The 23,622-nt window shown below is 46.3% G+C and overlaps 12 non-coding genes and 1 pseudogene across 12 annotated transcripts; all 13 read left to right on the top strand.

The window, feature by feature from the left end:
- Positions 1-711: 711 nt before the first annotated feature.
- LOC147873533 (5S ribosomal RNA) lies at positions 712-830 on the top strand. The gene has a single exon (XR_015535708.1). It is a non-coding gene; the product is annotated as a 5S ribosomal RNA (ribosomal RNA).
- Positions 831-2,082: 1,252 nt separating this feature from the next.
- Positions 2,083-2,201, top strand: LOC147873532 (5S ribosomal RNA). Its single transcript, XR_015535707.1, has one exon. It is a non-coding gene; the product is annotated as a 5S ribosomal RNA (ribosomal RNA).
- Positions 2,202-3,454: 1,253 nt separating this feature from the next.
- On the top strand, positions 3,455-3,573 carry LOC147873531 (5S ribosomal RNA). The gene has a single exon (XR_015535598.1). It is a non-coding gene; the product is annotated as a 5S ribosomal RNA (ribosomal RNA).
- A 1,255-nt stretch (positions 3,574-4,828) lies between these two features.
- LOC147873530 (5S ribosomal RNA) lies at positions 4,829-4,947 on the top strand. The gene has a single exon (XR_015535669.1). It is a non-coding gene; the product is annotated as a 5S ribosomal RNA (ribosomal RNA).
- A 1,253-nt stretch (positions 4,948-6,200) lies between these two features.
- LOC147873529 (5S ribosomal RNA) lies at positions 6,201-6,319 on the top strand. The gene has a single exon (XR_015535706.1). It is a non-coding gene; the product is annotated as a 5S ribosomal RNA (ribosomal RNA).
- Positions 6,320-7,575: 1,256 nt separating this feature from the next.
- Positions 7,576-7,694, top strand: LOC147873528 (5S ribosomal RNA). The gene has a single exon (XR_015535704.1). It is a non-coding gene; the product is annotated as a 5S ribosomal RNA (ribosomal RNA).
- Positions 7,695-8,946: 1,252 nt separating this feature from the next.
- LOC147873527 (5S ribosomal RNA) lies at positions 8,947-9,065 on the top strand (annotated as a pseudogene).
- Positions 9,066-15,670: 6,605 nt separating this feature from the next.
- LOC147873526 (5S ribosomal RNA) lies at positions 15,671-15,789 on the top strand. Its single transcript, XR_015535703.1, has one exon. It is a non-coding gene; the product is annotated as a 5S ribosomal RNA (ribosomal RNA).
- Positions 15,790-17,041: 1,252 nt separating this feature from the next.
- LOC147873525 (5S ribosomal RNA) lies at positions 17,042-17,160 on the top strand. Its single transcript, XR_015535597.1, has one exon. It is a non-coding gene; the product is annotated as a 5S ribosomal RNA (ribosomal RNA).
- Positions 17,161-18,415: 1,255 nt separating this feature from the next.
- On the top strand, positions 18,416-18,534 carry LOC147873524 (5S ribosomal RNA). Its single transcript, XR_015535702.1, has one exon. It is a non-coding gene; the product is annotated as a 5S ribosomal RNA (ribosomal RNA).
- Positions 18,535-19,786: 1,252 nt separating this feature from the next.
- On the top strand, positions 19,787-19,905 carry LOC147873523 (5S ribosomal RNA). Its single transcript, XR_015535596.1, has one exon. It is a non-coding gene; the product is annotated as a 5S ribosomal RNA (ribosomal RNA).
- A 1,255-nt stretch (positions 19,906-21,160) lies between these two features.
- On the top strand, positions 21,161-21,279 carry LOC147873522 (5S ribosomal RNA). The gene has a single exon (XR_015535667.1). It is a non-coding gene; the product is annotated as a 5S ribosomal RNA (ribosomal RNA).
- Positions 21,280-22,531: 1,252 nt separating this feature from the next.
- Positions 22,532-22,650, top strand: LOC147873521 (5S ribosomal RNA). The gene has a single exon (XR_015535619.1). It is a non-coding gene; the product is annotated as a 5S ribosomal RNA (ribosomal RNA).
- The last annotated feature ends 972 nt before the right edge of the window (positions 22,651-23,622 follow it).

Raw genomic sequence — 23,622 nt, 5'->3', positions numbered from 1 at the left:
CCCTCCTAAAATTAACACACCTTTCAGGAAAGGCTTCAGTCTGTGGGTCTCGTCGTTAAGATACAAAGCGACTGTCCGTCACTTGGAGGGGTGAACGTTTTACTAATTTTTTTTTTTTCTTTTACAGAATGCCTAAAGATAGTCATAGAAAGTAAAGCTGCACAGGCGTCTATCAGTAGTTGACTTTAGATCGCAGACGAATACTAGGTGAAAGTTCAGCTTGGATGGTTTGTTATCCTACTGTGTCGGGCAGTGTTCCAAGTGCCGGCGAATACGTACTTGTTCTAGCAAGACCATATCGTGTATAGACTGAAATACTCTTTTGTGTCTTGGCGTTGTATATTATTCATCGGCCACTGGGCAGCTCCTGATTTACACCCACCGAGAGGGTCAACTGTGATTTTCTCCTGCAACGGTATTTAGAAAATCATTATTTCAGCAAGGAACCACTCGGCCAGGTAAAATCTGTCTGCCGTATATTTCTACTTATGTCCATATATTTTATATTGGGAATTTTGAGGAAGTCGTCCGAGGTGAATCTTTCAGGGTTCGGCCCTGTATTTGTTAGTGGTATCGACTTTAGAAGCTGGAAGTGTCGTTTTCTAAAGATAATCAGCAATCCGTTCTCTTACTATTTTGAAATTCAATTGATTTGGTTATGCAGGAAATAAGGAATGGACTTGTTATAGGAGTAACTCAGTCAAATCTAATGCCAACGGCCATACCATGCTGAAAACACCGGTTCTCGTCTGATCACCGCAGTTAAGCAGCATTGGGCGTGGTTAGTACTTGGATGGGTGACCGCTTGGGAACACCACGTGCTGTTGGCTTCATTTTTTTTATTTCGCTTTTTTCTTTAATAACTGCAGCCAGCATGTCGGCGTCGTTGGGACTGCTCCCAAACTACCTATTTGCCGAAATGATTGCATTGTTTGATTATGGCTTTTTCTAAAAAAATTCCTTTTTGTTGCCTTATCGTTTCTCAGTAAGTGCACTCGAGCCTAGCCAGTTTGTTCCGCGATTATCGATGACGCAATGAAACGCATGAATGAGTGTTGGGAGATACCTGTCGAGCAAATGAGGTAATTTTCCTCACCGCAGTATCTCAGTGTGAAATTTTGCCATCCAGGTGGTGGGATGGTCTACTTCCGGAAAAAGGAGGGCAACCACGGAAGATGTGAGACGGGACATCTCCGAGTTAGATACACAGCGCTTGTCCAATACTTGGAGGGGTGAACATTATATGAATTCCTTTTTTTTCTCTCCGGGGGTATAATCAGATAAACACAGAAGGCAAGGGGGTTAGGCGCCTGTCATTTGCTTCATGTTATTTCAAAATTTAGTCTAGGATAATTTAATTTGAATGTAATTTTCCCTCCTAAAATTAACACACCTTTCAGGAAAGGCTTTAGTCTGTGGGTCTCGTCGTTAAGATACAAAGCGACTGTCCGTCACTTGGAGGGGTGAACGTTTTACTAATTTTTTTTTTCTTACACAGAATGCCTAAAGATAGTCATAGAAAGTAAAGCTGCACAGGCGTCTATCAGTAGTTGACTTTAGATCGCAGACGAATACTAGGTGAAAGTTCAGCTTGAATGGTTTTTTATCCTACTGTGTCGGGCAGTGTTCCAAGTGCCGGCGAATACGTACTTGTTCTAGCAAGACCATATCGTGTATAGACTGAAATACTCTTTTGTGTCTTGGCGTTGTATATTATTCATCGGCCACTGGGCAGCTCCTGATTTACACCCACCGAGAGAGTCAACTGTGATTTTCTCCTGCACCGGTTTTTAGAAAATCATTATTTCAGCAAGGAACCACTCGGCCAGGTAAAATCTGTCTGCCGTATATTTCTACTTATGTCCATATATTTTATATTGGGAATTTTGAGGAAGTCGTCCGAGGTGAATCTTTCAGGGTTCGGCCCTGTATTTGTTAGTGGTATCGACTTTAGAAGCTGGAAGTGTCGTTTTCTAAAGATAATCAGCAATCCGTTCTCTTACTATTTTGAAATTCAATTGATTTGGTTATGCAGGAAATAAGGAATGGACTTGTTATAGGAGTAACTCAGTCAAATCTAATGCCAACGGCCATACCATGCTGAAAACACCGGTTCTCGTCTGATCACCGCAGTTAAGCAGCATTGGGCGTGGTTAGTACTTGGATGGGTGACCGCTTGGGAACACCACGTGCTGTTGGCTTCATTTTTTTTATTTCGCTTTTTTCTTTAATAACTGCAGCCAGCATGTCGGCGTCGTTGGGACTGCTCCCAAACTACCTATTTGCCGAAATGATTGCATTGTTTGATTATGGCTTTTTCTAAAAAAATTCCTTTTTGTTGCCTTATCGTTTCTCAGTAAGTGCACTCGAGCCTAGCCAGTTTGTTCCGCGATTATCGATGACGCAATGAAACGCATGAATGAGTGTTGGGAGATACCTGTCGAGCAAATGAGGTAATTTTCCTCACCGCAGTATCTCAGTGTGAAATTTTGCCGTCCAGGTGGTGGGATGGTCTACTTCCGGAAAAAGGAGGGCAACCACGGAAGATGTGAGACGGGACATCTCCCAGTTAGATACACAGCGCTTGTCCAATACTTGGAGGGGTGAACATTATATGAATTCCTTTTTTTTCTCTCCGGGGGTATAATCAGATAAACACAGAAGGCAAGGGGGTTAGGCGCCTGTCATTTGCTTCATGTTATTTCAAAATTTAGTCTAGGATAATTTAATTTGAATGTAATTTTCCCTCCTAAAATTAACACACCTTTCAGGAAAGGCTTCAGTCTGTGGGTCTCGTCGTTAAGATACAAAGCGACTGTCCGTCACTTGGAGGGGTGAACGTTTTACTAATTTTTTTTTTTCTTACACAGAATGCCTAAAGATAGTCATAGAAAGTAAAGCTGCACAGGCGTCTATCAGTAGTTGACTTTAGATCGCAGACGAATACTAGGTGAAAGTTCAGCTTGAATGGTTTTTTATCCTACTGTGTCGGGCAGTGTTCCAAGTGCCGGCGAATACGTACTTGTTCTAGCAAGACCATATCGTGTATAGACTGAAATACTCTTTTGTGTCTTGGCGTTGTATATTATTCATCGGCCACTGGGCAGCTCCTGATTTACACCCACCGAGAGAGTCAACTGTGATTTTCTCCTGCAACGGTTTTTAGAAAATCATTATTTCAGCAAGGAACCACTCGGCCAGGTAAAATCTGTCTGCCGTATATTTCTACTTATGTCCATGTATTTTATATTGGGAATTTTGAGGAAGTCGTCCGAGGTGAATCTTTCAGGGTTCGGCCCTGTATTTGTTAGTGGTATCGACTTTAGAAGCTGGAAGTGTCGTTTTCTAAAGATAATCAGCAATCCGTTCTCTTACTATTTTGAAATTCAATTGATTTGGTTATGCAGGAAATAAGGAATGGACTTGTTATAGGAGTAACTCAGTCAAATCTAATGCCAACGGCCATACCATGCTGAAAACACCGGTTCTCGTCTGATCACCGCAGTTAAGCAGCATTGGGCGTGGATAGTACTTGGATGGGTGACCGCTTGGGAACACCACGTGCTGTTGGCTTCATTTTTTTTATTTTGCTTTTTTCTTTAATAACTGCAGCCAGCATGTCGGCGTCGTTGGGACTGCTCCCAAACTACCTATTTGCCGAAATGATTGCATTGTTTGATTATGGCTTTTTCTAAAAAAATTCCTTTGTGTTGCCTAATCGTTTCTCAGTAAGTGCACTCGAGCCTAGCCAGTTTGTTCCGCGATTATCGAAGACGCAATGAAACGCGTGAATGAGTGTTGGGAGATACCTGTCGAGCAAATGAGGTAATTTTCCTCACCGCTGTATCTCAGTGTGAAATTTTGCCGTCCAGGTGGTGGGATGGTCTACTTCCGGAAAAAGGAGGGCAACCACGAAAGATGTGAGACGGGACATCTCCGAGTTAAGATACACAGCGCTTGTCCAATACTTGGAGGGGTGAACATAATATGAATTCCTTTTTTTTCTCTCCGGTGGTATAATCAGATAAACACAGAAGGCAAGGGGGTTAGGCGCCTGTCATTTGCTTCATATTAATTCAAAATTTAGTCTAGGATAATTTATATTTGAATGTAATTTTCCCTCCTAAAATTAACACACCTTTCAGGAAAGGCTTAGACTGTGGGTCTCGTCGTTAAGATACAAAGCGAATGTCCGTCACTTGGAGGGGTGAACGTTTTACTAAAAATTTTTTTCTCTTTTACAGAATGCCTAAAGATAGTCATAGAAAGTAAAGCTGCACAGGCGTCTATCAGTAGTTGACTTTAGATCGCAGACGAATACTAGGTGAAAGTTCAGCTTGGATGGTTTGTTATCCTACTGTGTCGGGCAGTGTTCCAAGTGCCGGCGAATACGTACTTGTTCTAGCAAGACCATATCGTGTATAGACTGAAATACTCTTTTGTGTCTTGGCGTTGTATATTATTCATCGGCCACTGGGCAGCTCCTGATTTACACCCACCGAGAGAGTCAACTGTGATTTTCTCCTGCAACGGTATTTAGAAAATCATTATTTCAGCAAGGACCCACTCGGCCAGGTAAAATCTGTCTGCCGTATATTTCTACTTATGTCCATGTATTTTATATTGGGAATTTTGAGGAAGTCGTCCGAGGTGAATCTTTCAGGGTTCGGCCCTGTATTTGTTAGTGGTATCGACTTTAGAAGCTGGAAGTGTCGTTTTCTAAAGATAATCAGCAATCCGTTCTTTTACTATTTTGAAATTCAATTTATTTGGTTATGCAGGAAATAAGGAATGGACTTGTTACATAAGTAACTCTGTCAAATCTAATGCCAACGGCCATACCACGCTGAAAACACCGGTTCTCGTCTGATCACCGCAGTTAAGCAGCATTGGGCGTGGTTAGTACTTGGATGGGTGACCGCTTGGGAACACCACGTGTTGTTGGCTTCATTTTTTTATTTTGCTTTCTTCTTTAATAACTGCAGCCAGCATGTCGGCGTCGTTGGGACTGCTCCCAAACTACCTATGTGCCGAAATGATTGCATTGTTTGATTATGGCTTTTTCTAAAAAAATTCCTTTTTGTTGCCTTATCGTTTCTCAGTAAGTGCACTCGAGCCTAGCCAGTTTGTTCCGCGATTATCGATGACGCAATGAAACGCATGAATGAGTGTTGGGAGATACCTGTCGAGCAAATGAGGTAATTTTCCTCACCGCAGTATCTCAGTGTGAAATTTTGCCGTCCAGGTGGTGGGATGGTCTACTTCCGGAAAAAGGAGGGCAACCACGGAAGATGTGAGACGGGACATCTCCGAGTTAGATACACAGCGCTTGTCCAATACTTGGAGGGGTGAACATTATATGAATTCCTTTTTTTTCTCTCCGGGGGTATAATCAGATAAACACAGAAGGCAAGGGGGTTAGGCGCCTGTCATTTGCTTCATATTATTTCAAAATTTAGTCTAGGATAATTTAATTTGAATGTAATTTTCCCTCCTAAAATTAACACACCTTTCAGGAAAGGCTTCAGTCTGTGGGTCTCGTCGTTAAGATACAAAGCGACTGTCCGTCACTTGGAGGGGTGAACGTTTTACTAATTTTTTTTTTTTCTTTTACAGAATGCCTAAAGATAGTCATAGAAAGTAAAGCTGCACAGGCGTCTATCAGTAGTTGACTTTAGATCGCAGACGAATACTAGGTGAAAGTTCAGCTTGGATGGTTTTTTATCCTACTGTGTCGGGCAGTGTTCCAAGTGCCGGCGAATACGTACTTGTTCTAGCAAGACCATATCGTGTATAGACTGAAATACTCTTTTGTGTCTTGGCGTTGTATATTATTCATCGGCCACTGGGCAGCTCCTGATTTACACCCACCGAGAGAGTCAACTGTGATTTTCTCCTGCAACGGTATTTAGAAAATCATTATTTCAGCAAGGAACCACTCGGCCAGGTAAATTCTGTCTGCCGTATATTTCTACTTATGTCCATGTATTTTATATTGGGAATTTTGAGGAAGTCGTCCGAGGTGAATCTTTCAGGGTTCGGCCCTGTATTTGTTGGTGGTATCGACTTTAGAAGCTGGAAGTGTCGTTTTCTAAAGATAATCAGCAATCCGTTCTCTTACTATTTTGAAATTCAATTGATTTGGTTATGCAGGAAATAAGGAATGGACTTGTTATAGGAGTAACTCAGTCAAATCTAATGCCAACGGCCATACCATGCTGAAAACACCGGTTCTCGTCTGATCACCGCAGTTAAGCAGCATTGGGCGTGGTTAGTACTTGGATGGGTGACCGCTTGGGAACACCACGTGCTGTTGGCTTCATTTTTTTTATTTTGCTTTTTTCTTTAATAACTGCAGCCAGCATGTCGGCGTCGTTGGGACTGCTCCCAAACTACCTATTTGCCGAAATGATTGCATTGTTTGATTATGGCTTTTTCTAAAAAAATTCCTTTGTGTTGCCTAATCGTTTCTCAGTAAGTGCACTCGAGCCTAGCCAGTTTGTTCCGCGATTATCGAAGACGCAATGAAACGCGTGAATGAGTGTTGGGAGATACCTGTCGAGCAAATGAGGTAATTTTCCTCACCGCAGTATCTCAGTGTGAAATTTTGCCGTCCAGGTGGTGGGATGGTCTACTTCCGGAAAAAGGAGGGCAACCACGAAAGATGTGAGACGGGACATCTCCGAGTTAAGATACACAGCGCTTGTCCAATACTTGGAGGGGTGAACATTATATCAATTCCTTTTTTTTCTCTCCGGGGGTATAATCAGATAAACACAGAAGGCAAGGGGGTTAGGCGCCTGTCATTTGCTTCATATTAATTCAAAATTTAGTCTAGGATAATTTATATTTGAATGTAATTTTCCCTCCTAAAATTAACACACCTTTCAGGAAAGGCTTCAGACTGTGGGTCTCGTCGTTAAGATACAAAGCGACTGTCCGTCACTTGGAGGGGTGAACGTTTTACTAATTTTTTTTTTTTCTTTTACAGAATGCCTAAAGATAGTCATAGAAAGTAAAGCTGCACAGGCGTCTATCAGTAGTTGACTTTAGATCGCAGACGAATACTAGGTGAAAGTTCAGCTTGGATGGTTTGTTATCCTACTGTGTCGGGCAGTGTTCCAAGTGCCGGCGAATACGTACTTGTTCTAGCAAGACCATATCGTGTATAGACTGAAATACTCTTTTGTGTCTTGGCGTTGTATATTATTCATCGGCCACTGGGCAGCTCCTGATTTACACCCACCGAGAGAGTCAACTGTGATTTTCTCCTGCAACGGTATTTAGAAAATCATTATTTCAGCAAGGGACCACTCGGCCAGGTAAAATCTGTCTGCCGTATATTTCTACTTATGTCCATGTATTTTATATTGGGAATTTTGAGGAAGTCGTCCGAGGTGAATCTTTCAGGGTTCGGCCCTGTATTTGTTAGTGGTATCGACTTTAGAAGCTGGAAGTGTCGTTTTCTAAAGATAATCAGCAATCCGTTCTCTTACTATTTTGAAATTCAATTGATTTGGTTATGCAGGAAATAAGGAATGGACTTGTTATAGGAGTAACTCAGTCAAATCTAATGCCAACGGCCATACCATGCTGAAAACACCGGTTCTCGTCTGATCACCGCAGTTAAGCAGCATTGGGCGTGGTTAGTACTTGGATGGGTGACCGCTTGGGAACACCACGTGCTGTTGGCTTCATTTTTTTTATTTTGCTTTTTTCTTTAATAACTGCAGACAGCATGTCGGCGTCGTTGGGACTGCTCCCAAACTACCTATTTGCCGAAATGATTGCATTGTTTGATTATGGCTTTTTCTAAAAAAATTCCTTTTTGTTGCCTTATCGTTTCTCAGTAAGTGCACTCGAGCCTAGCCAGTTTGTTCCGCGATTATCGATGACGCAATGAAACGCATGAATGAGTGTTGGGAGATACCTGTCGAGCAAATGAGGTAATTTTCCTCACCGCAGTATCTCAGTGTGAAATTTTGCCATCCAGGTGGTGGGATGGTCTACTTCCGGAAAAAGGAGGGCAACCACGGAAGATGTGAGACGGGACATCTCCGAGTTAGATACACAGCGCTTGTCCAATACTTGGAGGGGTGAACATTATATGAATTCCTTTTTTTCTCTCCGGGGGTATAATCAGATAAACACAGAAGGCAAGGGGGTTAGGCGCCTGTCATTTGCTTCATGTTATTTCAAAATTTAGTCTAGGATAATTTAATTTGAATGTAATTTTCCCTCCTAAAATTAACACACCTTTCAGGAAAGGCTTCAGTCTGTGGGTCTCGTCGTTAAGATACAAAGCGACTGTCCGTCACTTGGAGGGGTGAACGTTTTACTAATTTTTTTTTTTCTTACACAGAATGCCTAAAGATAGTCATAGAAAGTAAAGCTGCACAGGCGTCTATCAGTAGTTGACTTTAGATCGCAGACGAATACTAGGTGAAAGTTCAGCTTGAATGGTTTTTTATCCTACTGTGTCGGGCAGTGTTCCAAGTGCCGGCGAATACGTACTTGTTCTAGCAAGACCATATCGTGTATAGACTGAAATACTCTTTTGTGTCTTGGCGTTGTATATTATTCATCGGCCACTGGGCAGCTCCTGATTTACACCCACCGAGAGAGTCAACTGTGATTTTCTCCTGCAACGGTATTTAGAAAATCATTATTTCAGCAAGGAACCACTCGGCCAGGTAAAATCTGTCTGCCGTATATTTCTACTTATGTCCATGTATTTTATATTGGGAATTTTGAGGAAGTCGTCCGAGGTGAATCTTTCAGGGTTCGGCCCTGTATTTGTTAGTGGTATCGACTTTAGAAGCTGGAAGTGTCGTTTTCTAAAGATAATCAGCAATCCGTTCTCTTACTATTTTGAAATTCAATTGATTTGGTTATGCAGGAAATAAGGAATGGACTTGTTATAGGAGTAACTCAGTCAAATCTAATGCCAACGGCCATACCATGCTGAAAACACCGGTTCTCGTCTGATCACCGCAGTTAAGCAGCATTGGGCGTGGTTAGTACTTGGATGGGTGACCGCTTGGGAACACCACGTGTGATAGATAGAGATAGAGGAGAGGATTGGATCTCACTTTTCGGCACTGGTCGAGAGAATTGTCTGGTTCAACACTCTCAGCGCTCGGCGAGGTATGGACGGAGGTGACCTGGCCTTTCTGAAGGCCCACCTCCCTGAGCTGCTCCAGCAGGTGCGGAAGCAGCTTCTGGACGCCATCGACGCCGAAAAGCAGCGACAGCGGGCGGCAGCAGCAGCAGCAACAGCAACAGCCGTAGCCGTGGTCGGAGGGCCTACTCGAGCCAACGCTGGCAAGAGGAAGGCCAACGAGTTGGACTTGTCCAACTCGGGCGGTTCGACGGAACCCGCATCTAGGCGCCCGGCGCCCGGGCCACTGTCCGGAGCCGGGTCCACTCCTCTGCCGGCACCGGCGAAAGTCCATCGGCCCGATGGCTCGGCGGCGGCAGCAACAGCAACCTACACCAACGCTTCCACGGGCGAACAAGCCACCTCGTGTGGCCGGCAACTCGGCAGTTATGCTGAGGTCAGCGCGGCGTACACCGGGGTAGTGGCCGGGCGACCGGTTAAAGGGGCGACTGCTGGGGTGGATTCCTCGGCACCGCTCCCCACTAAAGCCGGGGCCTCGCAAGAGGTTAAAGGAGTGAGGGACGTGAAGTCGTCCCGCGGACCTCCCCCCGCTCACCCCGCCGCGCTGAAACCGCCAAGCGGGACAGTGAAGCCCTCAGCCAAGGGACCCGGCTCCCAGCCGGGACCCGCTTCCTCGATGGAGGAGGCACATGGGCGCAGGTCTCCCCGGGCTTCCGGGGACCTGTCCGGGCCGCTCACTGGCGTGTCATCTGACGCCGCTTCTTCTTCCCACGCTCAAGTGGACAAAACGGCTCCGGGGGAGCGCCGTAACAAAACCCCGGTGTACGTGTCTGGGGTGAAGGACGTACGCGGTTTCCTGCAGAGGATTCGCGCGGAGTCGGCCTGCGGGATCGTGGCGCAGATGAAGGGAGAAAACCTGACTCTTGTGCCTGAGTCCGCCGACGGATTCCGGGCCACCGTCAGGGTCCTGCGTTCCCTCGGTGAGGGCGAGGGTGTGAGTTTTCACACATTCTCCCTCCCCGAGGATCGGTGCGTGCGCCTGGTGATTAAAAACCTGGGCGTGCGCATGCCCGAGGCCGAGATACGCGAGGAGCTGGCCGCCATGCACATTACTGTGCAGGGTGTCCTGCAACTCCGATCAACGCGCCGGGCCATGGACCAGGACGGTGACCGTCCCCTTACGCCACACTTTATAGTGTCGGTAGCACGGGGCCCCGACGTGGCGAAAGTGCGTTCCCTGACCGAGATCTGCGGTCTGCGGGTCAAGGTGGAGACGTACGTCGCACCGAAGGGGCCCATGCAGTGCAAGCGGTGCCAACGCTTCGGGCACACGCAGCGGAACTGCGGTTATGCACCTAGGTGCGTGGCCTGCGGGGACGCTCACCCATCCGGGTCGTGTGCCACCCCCAAGCAGCAGCTTAAGTGCTGCAGCTGCGGGGGCAACCACACTGCGAACTATAGAGGTTGCAGAAAGTGGAAGGAAGCCAAGGCGGCCGCTGCGCAGCGTGCGAAAGGGGATCGCGGCAGAAAGGACGGCGTCTCCACGCGCCTGCCAGCGCCCAAATCGGCGCCAGCTAAGCCTTCTCTAGACCAGGAGAACTTGGGCCCTGGGTGGAACCACGTGGTCCGTGGTGGCCGCGTCGTCAAAGCTGCGGCCATGGGGAACTCCGCCCCAACGCCATCTAGCGCCATTGCACGGACTGAGCGGCAGGCTGTCTCCAAGGGCGGCCGTGCCAAGCCCGCTCGTCCTGCGGTGCCGGTGGCAAATCCCACTGCACCTGTTCCCAACAAGCCCGCACCTGCTCCCAAGAAGACTGACCCCACCCCACCCAAGGGTCAGTCACCGCTCCAGGACATCGCAGATATCCTGGAGACCCTCTCACCACGGGTCTGCGTCGAGTTGACGCGCCGTCTCCTCGCCGCGATCCACTCCCTCCCACCCGGCGGGTCTCGTCCGCGAGCCCTCCTCAAAACCGTTCTCCTCTTCATGGCCGACAATGACTGCACGGCCTAGAGGACACGGTGGTAAAGCCTTGCGGCTGGCTTACTGGAACGCCGACGGTGTTCGCGGCAGGAAGCTGGAGCTGGAGCAGTTCCTCGGTGACTACGGAGTCGATGTTTGCCTCCTGAACGAGACGCACCTCACGTCGGGTCGGGCCTTGAGGTTCGCGAACTACGTTTGCCACCGTACGGACCGCCCGACGCTGGGGGGCGGCACAGCGATCCTTGTCCGCAGGGGCATTGATCACTACCCTGTGCCGGTCTCGGGTCTGCAGCAACTGGAAGCAACCGCCATTCACCTGGTGCTGGCAACTAGGAAAGTTAAGCTCGTGGCGGCATACCTCGCACCCACCCGGCCCTGGATTGAGTCGGACTTGACCGAGTGCTTAAGCGGGGGTTTCCCGGTCCTCTTGGCTGGTGACCTCAACGCAAAGCACACGGACTGGAATTCTAGGCTGATCTCTGCTAGGGGCTCGCTCCTGCGTGATTACGCCAACAGAAATTCCTGCTTGATCTACGGGCCGGATTCCCCAACCACGGCTCCCTACACACACAACGCCACACCCGACGTCCTTGATATTGTCCTCATCAAGGACTTCGTTCTACCGGTGCACCTGACTGTATGCCCCGCACTCAGCTCAGATCACCTGCCCGTCCTCATCGACACCACGTGCCGATCGTCCTTTCAAAACCTGCCTGATCGCCCGGACTTCGCGAGAATGGACTGGGCTTCATTCCAGGCTTGCCTCGAAAGCAGACTCCCGGGGAACCCCGTGGTAAACGACGAGGAGGCAATCGACAAGTGCGTCGAGGAGCTGACCAGTGCTATCCTGGAAGCCACAGCAGCGTCCGCTCCCAAGCTTCGACCCCGCGTTGACAGGCGACCGCTTCTGCCCGCTAGTATTCGGGATGAAATACGCCTGAAGAACCGGCTGAGGAGGCGGTGGCAGGTCACGAGGGACCCCGCTCTTAAGACCCAGGTCAATCGACTCCAGAGGTCGGTGACCTATCGTCTCAACGAGTGGCGGAACGAACAGTGGAGCGACACGCTCGAATCCTTGGACTGCGAGGACCAGTCGCTTTGGAAGATGACCAAGCGGGTGATGCGAGTCCCCACTCCGTCGCCTCCCTTGATAGTGCCGGGAGGACTGGCTCTCTCGAACCCCGAGAAGGCAGAAGCCCTGGCCGACAGCCTTGAGGTCCAATTCCAGCCGGTAGACAACCCGTCGGACCCGGCTGCAATTGACATGGTTAACGAGGAGATGCGAGCATACGAGTATGCCCCCGCAAGTGAACCGAAATTAACCAGTCCCTCGGAGGTCGCCCAGGCCATCAAGGGACTCAAGGTTGGCAAGGCTCCGGGCCCCAACGGTATACCGAACAGGGTCCTGAGACATCTCCCACGACGCGCGGTAACCTTTCTCACGAAAGTGTTCAACGCGGTTCTCCGCAGGCAGCACTTCCCCTCGGCATGGAAACACGCTCGCGTGGTGTCCATACTGAAACCGGGGAAGGACCCCACGCTACCTTCTTCCTATAGACCCATCAGTCTTCTCGACACGGTAGGCAAGCTCTGCGAGAAGATCCTTCTAACGAGGGTCCTACACGAGGTCAGCGAACGCGGGCTGCTGCGCGACGAGCAGTTTGGGTTTCGACCCAGACACAGCACGTCGATGCAGCTGGCTCGCCTCGTCGAAAGGGTCAACAGAAACCTTGATGAGAAGCGGCTAACCGGCGCGGTCTTCCTGGACGTGGCCAAAGCCTTCGACACAGTCTGGGTCCAAGGCCTCCTATACAAACTGACCGTCCTCAACTTCCCGTCGTACTTGGTGAAAACCATCTCTTCCTACCTCGCTGACCGGACATTCCAGACGTCCTTCCAGTCGGCCGCGTCCACACGTCGAGCCATGCGGGCTGGAGTTGTGCAGGGCGGACTTCTCTCCCCTGTGCTCTTCAGTCTGTATGTCAACGACATACCCACTCCGTCCCGCCACGTCGAGTTAGCACAGTACGCGGACGACACGGCTCTAGTAGCCACGTCCCGTAGCCCAACGCTTCTCGTCAGGTATCTGGAAACCTACCTGAGTAGACTTGAGCTCTGGCTCAGGGCCTGGAGGATTGCTATCAACGTCTCGAAGAGCACCGCGGTTCTCTTCGTTTCGTCGAGAAGACGCATCCAACAGCCCAGAGCAGTGCAGTTTCTCGGCCAGCCGATCGAATGGGTCAAAACAGCGCGGTATCTGGGGGTCACCCTTGACGCCGGGCTTACCTGGTCGGCGCACGTCAACCAGGTGGGAAAGAAGGCGGCGCAACGATTAGGTGTGCTAGGCCCGCTCATCAATAGGAGAAGTGGCCTGTCCATCAGGAACGGTGTGCTGCTCTATAAGCAGCTCATCCGTCCCATGATGGATTACGCATGCCCGATCTGGAGGTCAGCTGCCCGCACCCACGTCCGGAAGCTGCAAGTTCTGCAATCCAAGTGTCTCCGCATTGTTACTAACGCGCCCTGGTACGTTAGTAACAGGCAAATACATGAGGATCTGGGGGTCCCTTTCTTTGCCGACCACACCAGAGCACTGACTGAGAGATTTGACTCGAGGTTAGCTGGTGTGGGGAACCCCTTAGTTCGGCAACTCGGGAGGCACTCGTGCCGAACGAGGGCTGCCAGAGGTCGCCCAAGGGCAACCGAGGGCGACCGATGTCCAGCAGGCCAGCCGAGGCCGTCCCCAAACGACGGCCAAGTCGGCACAACGAGTGATTAGACTACTCGGCTACCCTGACTGAGGTTTTCCGTGCTTTTCCTCAGTTGTGAGGCGAATGCCAGGGTATAACTTAATAGGGGCACGGCCCGCCACCCTCCCCCCCCCGATCGTGGAGGCCATCAGCTGAAATGATCTTCCCCCCACGCCGCAGAGGCCTTCAGCCGAAACGGCCCCCCCCTCTCTGGGTTCAAACCCCAGAGATCCAACCAACCAAATTCCTTTGGACAACTTGCCTGACGGGATAACCTCCCATCAGCAGCAACAGATCCCAGTTTGAATGGTCGAGGCTCCAGCCACGGCGTAACCCTGTTAGCGTCAGCAAAATTTTCGTTTTTTTTTTTTTTTTTTTTTTTTTTTTTTTTTTTTTTTTTTTTTTTTTTATATTAAGACCGTTTACCATTTCCAGCAATGCGCCTTGAGTGCAGGAATGGTGTCACCTAGGTAGGGACGATGCTTGCGCTTGCGCAGGCCTCCGCCCTCGGTTAGCTTTTTGGTTGGTTGGTTGGTTGGAACACCACGTGCTGTTGGCTTCATTTTTTTTATTTTGCTTTTTTCTTTAATAACTGCAGCCAGCATGTCGGCGTCGTTGGGACTGCTCCCAAACTACCTATTTGCCGAAATGATTGCATTGTTTGATTATGGCTTTTTCTAAAAAAATTCCTTTGTGTTGCCTAATCGTTTCTCAGTAAGTGCACTCGAGCCTAGCCAGTTTGTTCCGCGATTATCGAAGACGCAATGAAACGCGTGAATGAGTGTTGGGAGATACCTGTCGAGCAAATGAGGTAATTTTCCTCACCGCAGTATCTCAGTGTGAAATTTTGCCGTCCAGGTGGTGGGATGGTCTACTTCCGGAAAAAGGAGGGCAACCACGAAAGATGTGAGACGGGACATCTCCGAGTTAAGATACACAGCGCTTGTCCAATACTTGGAGGGGTGAACATTATATCAATTCCTTTTTTTTCTCTCCGGGGGTATAATCAGATAAACACAGAAGGCAAGGGGGTTAGGCGCCTGTCATTTGCTTCATATTAATTCAAAATTTAGTCTAGGATAATTTATATTTGAATGTAATTTTCCCTCCTAAAATTAACACACCCTTCAGGAAAGGCTTCAGACTGTGGGTCTCGTCGTTAAGATACAAAGCGACTGTCCGTCACTTGGAGGGGTGAACGTTTTACTAATTTTTTTTTTTTCTTTTACAGAATGCCTAAAGATAGTCATAGAAAGTAAAGCTGCACAGGCGTCTATCAGTAGTTGACTTTAGATCGCAGACGAATACTAGGTGAAAGTTCAGCTTGGATGGTTTGTTATCCTACTGTGTCGGGCAGTGTTCCAAGTGCCGGCGAATACGTACTTGTTCTAGCAAGACCATATCGTGTATAGACTGAAATACTCTTTTGTGTCTTGGCGTTCTATATTATTCATCGGCCACTGGGCAGCTCCTGATTTACACCCACCGAGAGAGTCAACTGTGATTTTCTCCTGCAACGGTATTTAGAAAATCATTATTTCAGCAAGGGACCACTCGGCCAGGTAAAATCTGTCTGCCGTATATTTCTACTTATGTCCATGTATTTTATATTGGGAATTTTGAGGAAGTCGTCCGAGGTGAATCTTTCAGGGTTCGGCCCTGTATTTGTTAGTGGTATCGACTTTAGAAGCTGGAAGTGTCGTTTTCTAAAGATAATCAGCAATCCGTTCTCTTACTATTTTGAAATTCAATTGATTTGGTTATGCAGGAAATAAGGAATGGACTTGTTATAGGAGTAACTCAGTCAAATCTAATGCCAACGGCCATACCATGCTGAAAACACCGGTTCTCGTCTGATCACCGCAGTTAAGCAGCATTGGGCGTGGTTAGTACTTGGATGGGTGACCGCTTGGGAACACCACGTGCTGTTGGCTTCATTTTTTTTATTTTGCTTTTTTCTTTAATAACTGCAGACAGCATGTCGGCGTCGTTGGGACTGCTCCCAAACTACCTATTTGCCGAAATGATTGCATTGTTTGATTATGGCTTTTTCTAAAAAAATTCCTTTTTGTTGCCTTATCGTTTCTCAGTAAGTGCACTCGAGCCTAGCCAGTTTGTTCCGCGATTATCGATGACGCAATGAAACGCATGAATGAGTGTTGGGAGATACCTGTCGAGCAAATGAGGTAATTTTCCTCACCGCAGTATCTCAGTGTGAAATTTTGCCATCCAGGTGGTGGGATGGTCTACTTCCGGAAAAAGGAGGGCAACCACGGAAGATGTGAGACGGGACATCTCCGAGTTAGATACACAGCGCTTGTCCAATACTTGGAGGGGTGAACATTATATGAATTCCTTTTTTTTCTCTCCGGGGGTATAATCAGATAAACACAGAAGGCAAGGGGGTTAGGCGCCTGTCATTTGCTTCATGTTATTTCAAAATTTAGTCTAGGATAATTTAATTTGAATGTAATTTTCCCTCCTAAAATTAACACACCTTTCAGGAAAGGCTTCAGTCTGTGGGTCTCGTCGTTAAGATACAAAGCGACTGTCCGTCACTTGGAGGGGTGAACGTTTTACTAATTTTTTTTTTCTTACACAGAATGCCTAAAGATAGTCATAGAAAGTAAAGCTGCACAGGCGTCTATCAGTAGTTGACTTTAGATCGCAGACGAATACTAGGTGAAAGTTCAGCTTGAATGGTTTTTTATCCTACTGTGTCGGGCAGTGTTCCAAGTGCCGGCGAATACGTACTTGTTCTAGCAAGACCATATCGTGTATAGACTGAAATACTCTTTTGTGTCTTGGCGTTGTATATTATTCATCGGCCACTGGGCAGCTCCTGATTTACACCCACCGAGAGAGTCAACTGTGATTTTCTCCTGCAACGGTATTTAGAAAATCATTATTTCAGCAAGGAACCACTCGGCCAGGTAAAATCTGTCTGCCGTATATTTCTACTTATGTCCATGTATTTTATATTGGGAATTTTGAGGAAGTCGTCCGAGGTGAATCTTTCAGGGTTCGGCCCTGTATTTGTTAGTGGTATCGACTTTAGAAGCTGGAAGTGTCGTTTTCTAAAGATAATCAGCAATCCGTTCTCTTACTATTTTGAAATTCAATTGATTTGGTTATGCAGGAAATAAGGAATGGACTTGTTATAGGAGTAACTCAGTCAAATCTAATGCCAACGGCCATACCATGCTGAAAACACCGGTTCTCGTCTGATCACCGCAGTTAAGCAGCATTGGGCGTGGATAGTACTTGGATGGGTGACCGCTTGGGAACACCACGTGCTGTTGGCTTCATTTTTTTTATTTTGCTTTTTTCTTTAATAACTGCAGCCAGCATGTCGGCGTCGTTGGGACTGCTCCCAAACTACCTATTTGCCGAAATGATTGCATTGTTTGATTATGGCTTTTTCTAAAAAAATTCCTTTGTGTTGCCTAATCGTTTCTCAGTAAGTGCACTCGAGCCTAGCCAGTTTGTTCCGCGATTATCGAAGACGCAATGAAACGCGTGAATGAGTGTTGGGAGATACCTGTCGAGCAAATGAGGTAATTTTCCTCACCGCAGTATCTCAGTGTGAAATTTTGCCGTCCAGGTGGTGGGATGGTCTACTTCCGGAAAAAGGAGGGCAACCACGAAAGATGTGAGACGGGACATCTCCGAGTTAAGATACACAGCGCTTGTCCAATACTTGGAGGGGTGAACATTATATCAATTCCTTTTTTTTCTCTCCGGGGGTATAATCAGATAAACACAGAAGGCAAGGGGGTTAGGCGCCTGTCATTTGCTTCATATTAATTCAAAATTTAGTCTAGGATAATTTATATTTGAATGTAATTTTCCCTCCTAAAATTAACACACCTTTCAGGAAAGGCTTCAGACTGTGGGTCTCGTCGTTAAGATACAAAGCGACTGTCCGTCACTTGGAGGGGTGAACGTTTTACTAATTTTTTTTTTTCTTTTACAGAATGCCTAAAGATAGTCATAGAAAGTAAAGCTGCACAGGCGTCTATCAGTAGTTGACTTTAGATCGCAGACGAATACTAGGTGAAAGTTCAGCTTGGATGGTTTGTTATCCTACTGTGTCGGGCAGTGTTCCAAGTGCCGGCGAATACGTACTTGTTCTAGCAAGACCATATCGTGTATAGACTGAAATACTCTTTTGTGTCTTGGCGTTGTATATTATTCATCGGCCACTGGGCAGCTCCTGATTTACACCCACCGAGAGAGTCAACTGTGATTTTCTCCTGCAACGGTATTTAGAAAATCATTATTTCAGCAAGGGACCACTCGGCCAGGTAAAATCTGTCTGCCGTATATTTCTACTTATGTCCATGTATTTTATATTGGGAATTTTGAGGAAGTCGTCCGAGGTGAATCTTTCAGGGTTCGGCCCTGTATTTGTTAGTGGTATCGACTTTAGAAGCTGGAAGTGTCGTTTTCTAAAGATAATCAGCAATCCGTTCTCTTACTATTTTGAAATTCAATTGATTTGGTTATGCAGGAAATAAGGAATGGACTTGTTATAGGAGTAACTCAGTCAAATCTAATGCCAACGGCCATACCATGCTGAAAACACCGGTTCTCGTCTGATCACCGCAGTTAAGCAGCATTGGGCGTGGTTAGTACTTGGATGGGTGACCGCTTGGGAACACCACGTGCTGTTGGCTTCATTTTTTTTATTTTGCTTTTTTCTTTAATAACTGCAGACAGCATGTCGGCGTCGTTGGGACTGCTCCCAAACTACCTATTTGCCGAAATGATTGCATTGTTTGATTATGGCTTTTTCTAAAAAAATTCCTTTTTGTTGCCTTATCGTTTCTCAGTAAGTGCACTCGAGCCTAGCCAGTTTGTTCCGCGATTATCGATGACGCAATGAAACGCATGAATGAGTGTTGGGAGATACCTGTCGAGCAAATGAGGTAATTTTCCTCACCGCAGTATCTCAGTGTGAAATTTTGCCATCCAGGTGGTGGGATGGTCTACTTCCGGAAAAAGGAGGGCAACCACGGAAGATGTGAGACGGGACATCTCCGAGTTAGATACACAGCGCTTGTCCAATACTTGGAGGGGTGAACATTATATGAATTCCTTTTTTTTCTCTCCGGGGGTATAATCAGATAAACACAGAAGGCAAGGGGGTTAGGCGCCTGTCATTTGCTTCATGTTACTTCAAAATTTAGTCTAGGATAATTTAATTTGAATGTAATTTTCCCTCCTAAAATTAACACACCTTTCAGGAAAGGCTTCAGTCTGTGGGTCTCGTCGTTAAGATACAAAGCGACTGTCCGTCACTTGGAGGGGTGAACGTTTTACTAATTTTTTTTTTCTTACACAGAATGCCTAAAGATAGTCATAGAAAGTAAAGCTGCACAGGCGTCTATCAGTAGTTGACTTTAGATCGCAGACGAATACTAGGTGAAAGTTCAGCTTGAATGGTTTTTTATCCTACTGTGTCGGGCAGTGTTCCAAGTGCCGGCGAATACGTACTTGTTCTAGCAAGACCATATCGTGTATAGACTGAAATACTCTTTTGTGTCTTGGCGTTGTATATTATTCATCGGCCACTGGGCAGCTCCTGATTTACACCCACCGAGAGAGTCAACTGTGATTTTCTCCTGCAACGGTATTTAGAAAATCATTATTTCAGCAAGGAACCACTCGGCCAGGTAAAATCTGTCTGCCGTATATTTCTACTTATGTCCATGTATTTTATATTGGGAATTTTGAGGAAGTCGTCCGAGGTGAATCTTTCAGGGTTCGGCCCTGTATTTGTTAGTGGTATCGACTTTAGAAGCTGGAAGTGTCGTTTTCTAAAGATAATCAGCAATCCGTTCTCTTACTATTTTGAAATTCAATTGATTTGGTTATGCAGGAAATAAGGAATGGACTTGTTATAGGAGTAACTCAGTCAAATCTAATGCCAACGGCCATACCATGCTGAAAACACCGGTTCTCGTCTGATCACCGCAGTTAAGCAGCATTGGGCGTGGATAGTACTTGGATGGGTGACCGCTTGGGAACACCACGTGCTGTTGGCTTCATTTTTTTTATTTTGCTTTTTTCTTTAATAACTGCAGCCAGCATGTCGGCGTCGTTGGGACTGCTCCCAAACTACCTATTTGCCGAAATGATTGCATTGTTTGATTATGGCTTTTTCTAAAAAAATTCCTTTGTGTTGCCTAATCGTTTCTCAGTAAGTGCACTCGAGCCTAGCCAGTTTGTTCCGCGATTATCGAAGACGCAATGAAACGCGTGAATGAGTGTTGGGAGATACCTGTCGAGCAAATGAGGTAATTTTCCTCACCGCTGTATCTCAGTGTGAAATTTTGCCGTCCAGGTGGTGGGATGGTCTACTTCCGGAAAAAGGAGGGCAACCACGAAAGATGTGAGACGGGACATCTCCGAGTTAAGATACACAGCGCTTGTCCAATACTTGGAGGGGTGAACATTATATGAATTCCTTTTTTTTCTCTCCGGTGGTATAATCAGATAAACACAGAAGGCAAGGGGGTTAGGCGCCTGTCATTTGCTTCATATTAATTCAAAATTTAGTCTAGGATAATTTATATTTGAATGTAATTTTCCCTCCTAAAATTAACACACCTTTCAGGAAAGGCTTAGACTGTGGGTCTCGTCGTTAAGATACAAAGCGAATGTCCGTCACTTGGAGGGGTGAACGTTTTACTAAAATTTTTTTTCTCTTTTACAGAATGCCTAAAGATAGTCATAGAAAGTAAAGCTGCACAGGCGTCTATCAGTAGTTGACTTTAGATCGCAGACGAATACTAGGTGAAAGTTCAGCTTGGATGGTTTGTTATCCTACTGTGTCGGGCAGTGTTCCAAGTGCCGGCGAATACGTACTTGTTCTAGCAAGACCATATCGTGTATAGACTGAAATACTCTTTTGTGTCTTGGCGTTGTATATTATTCATCGGCCACTGGGCAGCTCCTGATTTACACCCACCGAGAGAGTCAACTGTGATTTTCTCCTGCAACGGTATTTAGAAAATCATTATTTCAGCAAGGACCCACTCGGCCAGGTAAAATCTGTCTGCCGTATATTTCTACTTATGTCCATGTATTTTATATTGGGAATTTTGAGGAAGTCGTCCGAGGTGAATCTTTCAGGGTTCGGCCCTGTATTTGTTAGTGGTATCGACTTTAGAAGCTGGAAGTGTCGTTTTCTAAAGATAATCAGCAATCCGTTCTCTTACTATTTTGAAATTCAATTTATTTGGTTATGCAGGAAATAAGGAATGGACTTGTTACAGGAGTAACTCTGTCAAATCTAATGCCAACGGCCATACCACGCTGAAAACACCGGTTCTCGTCTGATCACCGCAGTTAAGCAGCATTGGGCGTGGTTAGTACTTGGATGGGTGACCGCTTGGGAACACCACGTGTTGTTGGCTTCATTTTTTTATTTTGCTTTTTTCTTTAATAACTGCAGCCAGCATGTCGGCGTCGTTGGGACTGCTCCCAAACTACCTATGTGCCGAAATGATTGCATTGTTTGATTATGGCTTTTTCTAAAAAAATTCCTTTTTGTTGCCTTATCGTTTCTCAGTAAGTGCACTCGAGCCTAGCCAGTTTGTTCCGCGATTATCGATGACGCAATGAAACGCATGAATGAGTGTTGGGAGATACCTGTCGAGCAAATGAGGTAATTTTCCTCACCGCAGTATCTCAGTGTGAAATTTTGCCGTCCAGGTGGTGGGATGGTCTACTTCCGGAAAAAGGAGGGCAACCACGGAAGATGTGAGACGGGACATCTCCGAGTTAGATACACAGCGCTTGTCCAATACTTGGAGGGGTGAACATTATATGAATTCCTTTTTTTTCTCTCCGGGGGTATAATCAGATAAACACAGAAGGCAAGGGGGTTAGGCGCCTGTCATTTGCTTCATGTTATTTCAAAATTTAGTCTAGGATAATTTAATTTGAATGTAATTTTCCCTCCTAAAATTAACACACCTTTCAGGAAAGGCTTCAGTCTGTGGGTCTCGTCGTTAAGATACAAAGCGACTGTCCGTCACTTGGAGGGGTGAACGTTTTACTAATTTTTTTTTTTCTTTTACAGAATGCCTAAAGATAGTCATAGAAAGTAAAGCTGCACAGGCGTCTATCAGTAGTTGACTTTAGATCGCAGACGAATACTAGGTGAAAGTTCAGCTTGGATGGTTTTTTATCCTACTGTGTCGGGCAGTGTTCCAAGTGCCGGCGAATACGTACTTGTTCTAGCAAGACCATATCGTGTATAGACTGAAATACTCTTTTGTGTCTTGGCGTTGTATATTATTCATCGGCCACTGGGCAGCTCCTGATTTACACCCACCGAGAGAGTCAACTGTGATTTTCTCCTGCAACGGTATTTAGAAAATCATTATTTCAGCAAGGAACCACTCGGCCAGGTAAATTCTGTCTGCCGTATATTTCTACTTATGTCCATGTATTTTATATTGGGAATTTTGAGGAAGTCGTCCGAGGTGAATCTTTCAGGGTTCGGCCCTGTATTTGTTGGTGGTATCGACTTTAGAAGCTGGAAGTGTCGTTTTCTAAAGATAATCAGCAATCCGTTCTCTTACTATTTTGAAATTCAATTGATTTGGTTATGCAGGAAATAAGGAATGGACTTGTTATAGGAGTAACTCAGTCAAATCTAATGCCAACGGCCATACCATGCTGAAAACACCGGTTCTCGTCTGATCACCGCAGTTAAGCAGCATTGGGCGTGGTTAGTACTTGGATGGGTGACCGCTTGGGAACACCACGTGTTGTTGGCTTCATTTTTTTATTTTGCTTTTTTCTTTAATAACTGCAGCCAGCATGTCGGCGTCGTTGGGACTGCTCCCAAACTACCTATGTGCCGAAATGATTGCATTGTTTGATTATGGCTTTTTCTAAAAAAATTCCTTTTTGTTGCCTTATCGTTTCTCAGTAAGTGCACTCGAGCCTAGCCAGTTTGTTCCGCGATTATCGATGACGCAATGAAACGCATGAATGAGTGTTGGGAGATACCTGTCGAGCAAATGAGGTAATTTTCCTCACCGCAGTATCTCAGTGTGAAATTTTGCCGTCCAGGTGGTGGGATGGTCTACTTCCGGAAAAAGGAGGGCAACCACGGAAGATGTGAGACGGGACATCTCCGAGTTAGATACACAGCGCTTGTCCAATACTTGGAGGGGTGAACATTATATGAATTCCTTTTTTTTCTCTCCGGGGGTATAATCAGATAAACACAGAAGGCAAGGGGGTTAGGCGCCTGTCATTTGCTTCATGTTATTTCAAAATTTAGTCTAGGATAATTTAATTTGAATGTAATTTTCCCTCCTAAAATTAACACACCTTTCAGGAAAGGCTTCAGTCTGTGGGTCTCGTCGTTAAGATACAAAGCGACTGTCCGTCACTTGGAGGGGTGAACGTTTTACTAATTTTTTTTTTTTCTTTTACAGAATGCCTAAAGATAGTCATAGAAAGTAAAGCTGCACAGGCGTCTATCAGTAGTTGACTTTAGATCGCAGACGAATACTAGGTGAAAGTTCAGCTTGGATGGTTTGTTATCCTACTGTGTCGGGCAGTGTTCCAAGTGCCGGCGAATACGTACTTGTTCTAGCAAGACCATATCGTGTATAGACTGAAATACTCTTTTGTGTCTTGGCGTTGTATATTATTCATCGGCCACTGGGCAGCTCCTGATTTACACCCACCGAGAGAGTCAACTGTGATTTTCTCCTGCAACGGTATTTAGAAAATCA

This window comes from Zootermopsis nevadensis, unplaced genomic scaffold (assembly GCF_977971745.1).
Source record: "Zootermopsis nevadensis isolate Lab colony 2312 unplaced genomic scaffold, Znev_1.0 Znev_ptg000017l, whole genome shotgun sequence".
NCBI lineage: Eukaryota > Metazoa > Arthropoda > Insecta > Blattodea > Termopsidae > Zootermopsis > Zootermopsis nevadensis.
Note: the sequence above shows the minus strand (reverse complement) of the source record. Positions and strands in the feature narration are given on the sequence as shown.